At 40.3% G+C, this 10,000-nt stretch overlaps 2 protein-coding genes and 1 long non-coding RNA gene across 5 annotated transcripts in view; 1 reads left to right on the top strand and 2 right to left on the bottom strand.

Moving 5' to 3' along the window:
• The window catches only part of LOC148123718 (uncharacterized), a 194,116-nt gene that overhangs the window by 165,790 nt on the left and 18,326 nt on the right, over positions 1 to 10,000 (bottom strand). The gene's annotated exons all lie outside the window — the stretch shown is intronic.
• Positions 1 to 10,000, top strand: part of LOC113453370 (GTPase IMAP family member 2-like) — a 132,179-nt gene that overhangs the window by 45,335 nt on the left and 76,844 nt on the right. The window lies entirely within an intron of this gene.
• The window catches only part of LOC113453807 (GTPase IMAP family member 3-like), a 137,203-nt gene that overhangs the window by 24,422 nt on the left and 102,781 nt on the right, over positions 1 to 10,000 (bottom strand). The gene's annotated exons all lie outside the window — the stretch shown is intronic.

Raw genomic sequence — 10,000 nt, forward strand, 5'->3', positions numbered from 1 at the left:
GGCTTTCTACCCTTCCTCTTTCTTTCTTTCTTTCTTTCTTTCTTTCTTTCTTTTCTTTCTTTCTTCTACCTTCCTTTTTTTTTTTTTTTTTTTCCTTCTTCTACCTTCCTTTCTCTTTCTTTCTTTCTTTCTATCTATCTATCTATCTATCTTTCTTTTTCTATCATTCTTTCATTCTTTTCTTTTTTTTTCTTTCCATATAACTTTCTATATCTATCTGTCTTTCTAATACCTTCCTTTCTTTCTTTCCACCTTTCTTCTACCTTCCTTCCTACCTTCCTTCCTTTCTTTCCTTCTTTCTTTCTATCTTTCCATCTATCTATCTTTATCTATCTATATCTATCTATCTATCTATCTATCTATCTATCCCTATCTATCTATCTATCTTCTACCTTCCTTCCTTTTTCCTTCTTCTACCTTTCTCTTTTCTCTTTTTCTTTCTTTCCTTCTTTCTAACTTTCTTGTACCTTCCTTCCTTCTCTTCTTTCCATCTTTCTTTCCTGTACCTTTTTCTTTCTTTCTTTCTTTCTTTCTTTCCATCAATCTATCTATCTTTTTCTATCTATCTATCTATCTATCTATCTATCTATCTATCTATCTATCTATCTATCTATCTATCTATCTATCTTTCTTCTACCTTCCTTTTTCCTTCTTCTACCTTTCTTTCTTTCTTTCTTTCTTTCCATCTATCTACCTACCTACCTACCTACCTACCTACCTATCTACCTTTATCTTTCTTTCTTTCTTTCTTTCTTTCTTTCTTTCTTTCTTTCTTTCTTTCTTTCTTTCTTTCTTTCTTTCTTTCTTTCTTCTACCGTCCTTCCTTTCCTTCTTCAAGGGATGGTGGGGGGAGGAAAGGAGCCGATCGGACGCAAAGCGGGACAAGAAAGGAGGGTCCACAGCCCCTTTCCAGAGGAAGGGGGACTTCACACACACACACACACACACACACACACACACACACCCTTCAGGGTCTTTGGGGAGGGAGATGAGGGGGGTCTGGAGGGGATTTAGCCCACCCCCCCTCCCCATTCCGGGCCCTCCTCCCCCTCCCCCCCTCGCTAGAAGAGGGGACGTAGATCCGAGGACTTGTGTGGGGGGAGGAGGAGGAGGAAGATTCCTTGGGGAGGGCTAAGACAGCCCCTCTCCCCAGGTCTTCACGGAGAGAGAGACCCCCTCCCTCCCAGAGTCTAACTCCCCCCACACTGGGGTCTTTTAGGGACGTAGAATACAGGGGGAGTTTTTCCTGCCTTGGGAAAGGGGGTTGGACTAGATGACCTCCAAGGATCTCTTCCAACTCTCTGATTCTGTAAGGAGATTGATGTGTTGTTTTATTTTTCCACAAAAGAGAAGAAAAGAGAAAAGAAGGAGAGAGGAAGGAAGGAAGGAAGGAAAGAAGGAAAGAAGAAAGGAAGGAAGGAAGGAAGGAAGGAAGGAAGGAAGGAAGAAGAAGGAAGGAAGGAAGGAAGGAAGAAGGAAGGAAAGAAAGAAGGAAGGAAGGAAGGAAGGAAGGAAGGAAGGAAGGAGAGACAAATAGCCTACAGTCCTTCGCCGACTCTCGCCAGGTAGGTATGGGGAAGAAATGGGGGTTGTCTCCAAGGGGGGTCCCGGCCCTCCCCCATTCCTCCCTCCCTCCCTCGTTTTCCTCTCCTTCCTGCTGCCCTTCCCTCTTTCCTCCCACCCTCCTTCCTTCTGTCCTTCCTGGTTTTCTTTCTTCTTTCTCTCTTCCTTGTTCCCTCCTTCCTTTATTCCTCCCTCCTTCCTCTTTCCTTCCATCCCACCTCCCTTCCTCTCTCCCTCCTTCCTTTGTTCCTCCCTTCTTCCTTCCTCCCTTCCTCCTTCTCTCCTTCCCTCCTTCCTTTGTTCCTCCCTCCCTCCTTCCTTCCCTCCCTCCCCGCCCCCTCCCGGAAAATACACCTCCCTTCCCTTCGCTGCCCCCTTCCCTCCTTCCCAAGCAGAGGGATCGCTCCTAATTCCCATCCCCCCTTCCCCTCTTTCAGGCCGGAGGCGCGGAGCAGGAGGATGGGCAGGTAGAGACCCCCGACCCCCCACCCTGGAGGACCAACCCTGGGGTCCCGCCTCCAACCTCGGGGCTCGGCAGCTTGACTTGGACTTACGACGGTGGCCGTGTTCTGGGGGGGAGCAAGACAGAGGCGGATTCAATCAATTGGTCTGTCTGTCTGCCTCTCTTTCTATCATTTCTTTCTTTCTTTCTATCTATCATTTTATCTCTCTTTCTCTCTCTCTCTCTTTCTCTTGATCAATCTATCTCCATCTCTATCATTTATCTACATACGTATCTATCATTTCTCTCTCTCTCTCTTTCTACCTATCATCTATCATATCTATCTATCTATTTATCTATCATTTATCTCTCTCTCCATATCATCTATCATTTCTTTCTCTCTCTCTCTTTCCCTATCATCTATCATTTCTATCTATCTATCTATCTATCTATCTATCTATCTATCTATCTATCTATCTATCTACCTACCTACCTACCTATCTCTCCATCTCTATCATTTATCTACCTACGTATCATCTATCATTTATCTCTCTCTCTCTGTGTATCTCCATCACTCTATCATTTACCTACATACCTATCATCTGTCATTTCTCTCTCTCTCTCTCTCTCTCTATCTGTCCATCCATCCATCCATCTATAGTATCCTATCCTCCATCTGTGTCTATCCCCCACCCATCCACCTATCTCTATTTCTATTATCTCCCTCGCTGGCTATCTATCCATCTCTCTCTCTCTTTCTCTCTCTCCATCTCTCTCTCTCTCTTTCTCTCTCTCCATCTCTCTCTCTCTTTCTCTGATTCTCTCTCTCTCTCTACCTCCATCTCTCTCTCTCTCTTTCTCTCTCTCTTTGTGTCTCTCTCTCTCTTTCTCTCTCTCTCTCTCTGCTTTCTCTCTCTCCTTCCTCCCTCCATCCCCCCTCCACTCTCTCTGTCAACAACAATCCATGCCCTGAATTCCACTCCACGGCGGTGTAACTTCACTCCAGCCTAACGCCCGTCTCCTGTCTTTTCAAACTCCCAGGGGCGATGCCGAACTCCGGCTCATCCTGGTCGGAAAGTCGGGCGGTGGGAAAAGCGCCACAGGCAACACCGGAAGGAGTTTGAGTCCGTCGTGTCAGCTAAGACCACCACCTAAGGTGCCAGAGAGGGCAGGGAAGCTGGCAGGAGACTGGCAGGCGGTCTACGTGGTGCGGCACCCCTGGCCTGTTCGACACTGTGGCGACTACGGAGATCGTGCGTACGGGGAGATCCTGGCTTGCGTCGACCTCTCCCAACCCGGCCCACATGCCCTGATCTTGAGTCACCCAGTGGGACGCTTCCACCGCCCGACGCGCTGAGCCACCAGTGCATCTGGGATATCTTTGGGCCCAATCCACCCGGCACACCGTTGTCCTCTTCACCTGCGTGGAGGATCTGGGAGGACCCCCCTTCAGGAATACGTCCGCAACGCCGACCTTGGAACCTGCAGGAACTGATCCGCCAGTGCGGGAACCGCTTCTACGGTTTTCAATAACAGAGGCGGTGGGCGACGGCGGAGCAAGGCAGGTCTCTGAGCTGATGGCGATAAGTAGAGGAGATGATCGTTTCGAGAAACGGCCAGACGGTACTACATCAACCGGCTGTAGTAGGGCCCAACCTGAGGGACGCCATCGTCAGGTTTCGTGGCGGAGGCCGCAACACTTCTCGCCAAAATGGCCGAAAAATTTGGGTGGTTGAGAGAAAATATTATACGTGTGGCAATCCATCACGCTCTCTGTTTCGTCACTTCCATATATAGCCCAATGGTCCAACTATCTTAAATGCTGTTTGCGATGACCCAGAAAGGGCGTGGCACCAAATTACAGTCAGAGAAGCCAAGAAGAATCCCTTTATTATCTCCAACTCAACCTTCCAGGCTGGAGGGAAAAAAAGTTCTCCCAGGAAGAGCTTTTTGACTCAGTCCAAAACAAGGTCAACACAAACTGTCCCTTAAAATCGAACACACCAAACGGAAGGACTTCAGCCTGAGGATGGCGGGGGACCTCGCGGAAACATCACCAGAGATACTCTGAATCTTACATGGGAAAGGAAGACCTGAACATACCTAGGCCTACATATATATATATATATGTATGTATGTATGTATATATGTATATATAGATAGAGATAGATAGATAGATAGATAGATAGATAGATAGATGATAGATAGATGTGTATATATATATATATATATATATATATGTGTCTGTGTGTGTGTGTATATATATATATGTGTGTGTGTGTGTGTGTATGTATGGCATTCAGCTTTGTTCAGTATACATACACACACACACACACACACACACTTACACCTGTACACACAAGAAACCATTCCATTTCAATCGTGCGGCGGTTTGGGGACATATTTCAATTATCTGAACATTGTAAGTGAAATCCTTCTGATCGAATCTAATACTAATCCAATATGTCGATATATATATTCCCATAGGCCTAATCATATCGCACATTATAACTTGGCTTCAGTTCCTCTCATTGCTCTCTCTAAATACGTCAAATCTTTTTGTAGGTTGTTCTATTCTCCATTGAGAGGCATTATTCCAAGTACACCGTGTGACTATATATATTAGGGTTCTTCTTCTTCCGTTTCTAGTGTCAAACTCTTCATTTCTGCACCTTTCAATGTTTCTTCCATTGTTTTTTCCCTCTCTCGGTATTTTATCTCTCTTTTCAATTGTGGGCAAATTCACATGTATACCATTCAATAAATCTTTACTAAATTGATTAGTGAGATGTAAAGGCAGAGATCTCTGTAATAGTAGCTTAATCCTCTGGCGATGTCAGCAGAAGCTGATGAAAGGTTGGTATGATTACAATGAATGTAATTTTACGTTCCGGAGATTGCAGGATGTCTGTTTCTTTTTTTTTACAGACAGACAGACAGACAGACACACACACACACATGTATAGTAGATTTTTAGAAAATAATAAACATATAAAAGATGTGTTTCTTTTTTTTATTATATGTACAAAATGTTTTTAGGATAGATTTGGGGCATAATATGAATTGTTATAAAATAAACCTAAGTAAATTACTTATGGTTACCTCGTAAAATATGAATGAATAAACTATAGTGAAATGATTGATTAATAATGATAATGGGGTATCTAATTTTTGATTGATAATATGAGTTTTGATGGAATGGATCTGTAATTGAAGAGTCGAAATAGATGCATAAAATGATTTATGCTTAAACTAAATGGCACATGGTTTGTTTACATCACGGAACTAAAGTTTGAAATTTTGATGTTTTGTTTATGGTTGTTTTTAAAAACCAATAAAATTTACAAAAAAAAAAGACACACGTGTATGTAGGTGTATACACAAACACACACACACAACACAAAAGTACATCAATTACGTTTACATTTTGCATTGTCTTTGACTCCTGTTATCTCACCAAAGAGACCATTTCTCCCAGACCGTCTAATATTATTCTTTTTTTTTTCCTTCTCCTGCAATTCCGTTGTTAAGTTTATTAATTTCTGCAGGATCCCTCATTTTATTATTAATTTCTGCAGGATCCATCATTTTTATTGTATTAATTTCTGCAGGATCCATCATTTTTTATTAATTTCTGCAGGACCCATCATTTTTATTATTAATTTCTGGGATTAATCATTTTTATTATTAATTTCTGCATGATCCATCATTTTTTATTATTAATTTCTGCAGGATCCCTCATTTTTTATTATTAATTTCTGCATGATCCATCGTTTTTTATTATTAATTTCTGCAGGATCCATCATTTTTTTATTATTAATTTCTGCAGGATCCATCATTTTTTATTATTAATTTCTGCAGGATCCATCATTTTTTATTATTAATTTCTGCATGATCCATCATTTTTTAATTATTAATTTCTGCAGGATCCATCATTTTTTATTATTAATTTCTGCAGGATCCATCATTTTTAATTATTAATTTCTGCAGGATCCATCATTTTTATTATTAATTTCTGCAGGATCCCTCATTTTTATTATTAATTTCTGCAGGATCCCTCATTTTTTATTATTAATTTCTGCAGGATCCTCATTTTTATTATTAATTTCTGCATGATCCATCGTTTTTTATTATTAATTTCTGCAGGATCCATCATTTTTTATTATTAATTTCTGCAGGATCCTCATTTTTATTATTAATTTCTGCATGATCCATCGTTTTTATTATTAATTTCTGCAGGATCCCTCATTTTTATTATTAATTTCTGCAGGATCCATCATTTTTATTATTAATTTCTGCAGGATCCATCATTTTTTAATTATTAATTTCTGCATGATCCATCGTTTTTTATTATTAATTTCTGCATGATCCATCATTTTTTTATTATTAACCTATCATCTGTGGGACTCCTCTCTGATGTCCAGTTTTGAGCCTGACTTATTCTAGCAGCTGTCAACCTGTGTATTATTATATAATTCAATGTCTTTCTTGTCATCACCTCTAATTATCCCTAAGAGGAAAAATTTCAGGTTTAAGTTTTATTTTTTTTCCCCCTCCCCAGTTATTTCTTGCAGTTAAATTCTTATTTTTCTTCCCAACGTTTCGTTGTTTTCAAGCACAACGAGCACATATGAAAGAAAGTGCCTGGTGTCTGGTTGATGGATAGATAGATAGATAGATTGATTGATTTAAAAACTTTAAAAAACAAAACAACTTGATTGAAATTCCAAATCTTAAAAAGTTTACAAAAATTCAAAGGATTAAAAAAAAAATCACAACCATTTCTATCATATTCTATAATTTCTATCAGAAGAAGATCTTTCAGCATCGTTTTCCGGACAGTGCAATAAAATATAATACATACAATTCATCCTTGACTAATTCATAGCCCATTAATCATTGTGAATAATTAATAATAATGAATAATTCATACTATTCATAGTATTGGTAAGACTAATTCACAGGGAAAACTAAGTGATTTGGGTCTATAGGCCATTAGTTCAAAAGAGGAAAAACAAAAGTCACATTAACACTATTAACCTGTTTGACATCAAGAAATGGCCAGGAAATGGAGATCTAGTAAATTAAATAAAATAAAATTTAACTTAATAAATTAAATTCATATTTTATTTATAATATATATGTAATATATGGTATCCTGAAAAACTTAACACGATGCTCGGTTGTCTAGAGGACCTCCGAGGTTCCTTTCCCACGCTTTCATTTGACACTATTCCATACGGGTCTCCTGCTTTGAGGAGGGGGTTGGGCTAGATGACCTCCCAAGTCCCTTCCAACTGTACGATTCTGTCAGGGGCTCCTGCTAGAGCAGGAGCTTGGAATAGAAAAGTCCCTTTCTATGTGTGTATAAAGGTCTGCAGCTTGGATGGGGTTGGGCTAAATGACCTCCAAGGTCCCTTCCAACTGTATGATTCTGTCAGGGGCTCCTCCTGGAGCAGGAGGCCCATTTTGAGCCTTTTATCAAGTCAAAAACAACCCGGAAAATGGCTTGAAAATGGCCTGAAGAACTGCCTGAGAAGGCCTCAAGAAAAGCCTAAAAATGGCCGAAAAACAGCCTGAAAATGGGCCAAGAAATGCCCCCCAAAACTACCTAAAAAGTCCTGAAAACCTGCCTGAAAATGCCCAAAAAACTCCGAGATGGCCTGAAAAACTACCTGAGAAATGGCCTGCAAATGGGCCAAAAAATCATCCCACAAAACGCCTGAAAAATGGCCTGAAAAAACTGCCTAAAAAGGCCCAAAAAACTGCCTGACAAATGGCTGGAAAAACTGCCTGAAATGGCCTGAAATACTGCCTGAGAAATGGCTGAAAAATGGCTTGCAAATGGGCCAAAAATGCCCCCTAAAATGCCTGAAAAATCGCCTGAACAACTGCCTTAAAAGGCCTGGAAAACTGACTGAGAAATGGAGAGAAAAACTGACTGAGAAATGGAGAGAAAAACTGACTGAGAAATGGCTGGAAAAACTGACTGAGAAATGGAGAGAAAAACTGACTGAGAAATGGAGAGAAAAACTGACTGAGAAATGGAGAGAAAAACTGACTGAGAAATGGAGAGAAAAACTGACTGAGAAATGGAGAGAAAAATTGACTGAAAAATGGAGAGAAAAACTGACTGAGAAATGGAGAGAAAAACTGACTAAAAAATGAGAGAAAAACTGACTGAGAAATGGAGAGAAAAACTGACTGAAAAATGGAGAGAAAAATTGACTGAAAAATGGAGAGAAAAACTGACTGAGAAATGGAGAGAAAAACTGACTGAGAAATGGAGAAAAACTGACTGAGAAATGGAGAAAAATTGACTGAAAAATGGAGAGAAAAACTGACTGAGAAATGGAGAGAAAAACTGACTAAAAAATGGAGAGAAAAACTGACTGAGAAATGGAGAGAAAAACTGACTGAGAAATGGAGAGAAAAATTGACTGAAAAATGGAGAGAAAAACTGACTGAGAAATGGCTGGAAAAACTGAGAAATGGCTAGAAAAACTGCCTGAGAAATGGCTGGAAAAAATGCCTGAAATAGAGGAAAAATGGCTTGCAAATGGGCCAAAAATGACCCCCTAAAATGCCCCCAAAAATGGCCTGAAGAACTGCCTGAAAAGGCCTGGAAAACTGACTGAGAAATGGCTAGAAAAACTGACTGAGAAATGGCTAGAAAAATTGCCTGAAAAGGCCCCAAACTACCTGGGAAATGGCTGAAAAACGGACTGCAAATGAGCCAAAAAAAAAAACACCTCTCAAAACTCCAGAAAAATACCCGAAAAATGGGTGTCCTGGAAAGCACTGCCTGGAAACCACGTGGTTGAAAATAAAAGCCCAGTTGAGTCATGATCTTTTCTGTTTCTCCTCTTATCTTTTCAGAGCAGCCTTTCCTCCCTCCCTCCATCTCTCATCTCTCTCTCTCTCTCTCTCTCCCTCCCTCCCTCTCATCCATCCATCCATTTTCTACGGCTGCCCGTCACAGCCAATGAATCCAGGCGGCTGAACAATTCAGAGAAGCGATTCCTTCTCAAGAGGAAACCTTTTCAAACAGGAAAACCAGGTTGCAATCAGTCTTGATCCTCCTTTGAGCTGCCTAAATCTGATTTTCCTGCCACTGGATCGATCTCTCTGTCTGTCTGTCTGTCTGTCCGTCCGTCCGTCCATCCATCCATCCACCCACCCACCCACCCATCTATCTACCTATCCTTCTATCTATCTATCTATCTATCTATCTATCTATCTATCTATCTATCTATCTATCTATCTATCTTTCTTTCTTCTACCTTCCTTCCTTTCCTTCTTCTACCTTTCTCTTTTCTCTTTTTTCTTTCTTTCCTTCTTTCTAACTTTCTTGTACCTTCCTTCCTTCTCTTCTTTCCATCTTTCTTTCCTGTACCTTTTTCTTTCTTTCTTTCTTTCTTTCTTTCTTTCTTTCTTTCTTTCTTTCTTTCTTTTCTTTCTTTCTCTCCATCTATCTATCTATCTATCTATCTATCTATCTATCTATCTATCTATCTATCTATCTATCTATCTTCTACCTTCCTTTTTCCTTCTTCAACCTTTCTTTCTTTCTTTCTTTCTTCCTTCCTTCCTTCCTTCCTTCCTTCCTTCCTTCCTTCCTTCCTTCCTTCTACCTTCCTTTTTCCTTCTTCTTCCTTTCTTCCTTTCTTCCTTTTCTTTCTTTCTTCTTTCTACCTTCCTTCCTTCCTTCCTTCCTTCCTTCCTTCCTTCCTTCCTTCCTTCTACCTTCCTTTTTCCTTCTTCCACCTTCCTTCCTTTCTTCCTTTCTTTCTTTCTTTCTTTCTTTCTTTCTTCTTTCTTTCTTTCTTTCTTTCTTTCTTTCTTTCTTTCTTTCTTTCTTTCTTTCTTCCTACCTTCCTTCCTTCCTTCCTTCCTTCCTTCCTTCCTTCCTTCCTTCCTTCTACCTTCCTTTTCCTTTCTTTCTTCTACCTTCCTTCCTTTCTTCCTTCCTTTCTTCCTTCCTTTCTTCCTTCC

Source organism: Pseudonaja textilis, unplaced genomic scaffold, assembly GCF_049901715.1.
Source record: "Pseudonaja textilis isolate UNSWEBS1 unplaced genomic scaffold, rPseTex1.2 PTEXSCF22, whole genome shotgun sequence".
NCBI lineage: Eukaryota > Metazoa > Chordata > Lepidosauria > Squamata > Elapidae > Pseudonaja > Pseudonaja textilis.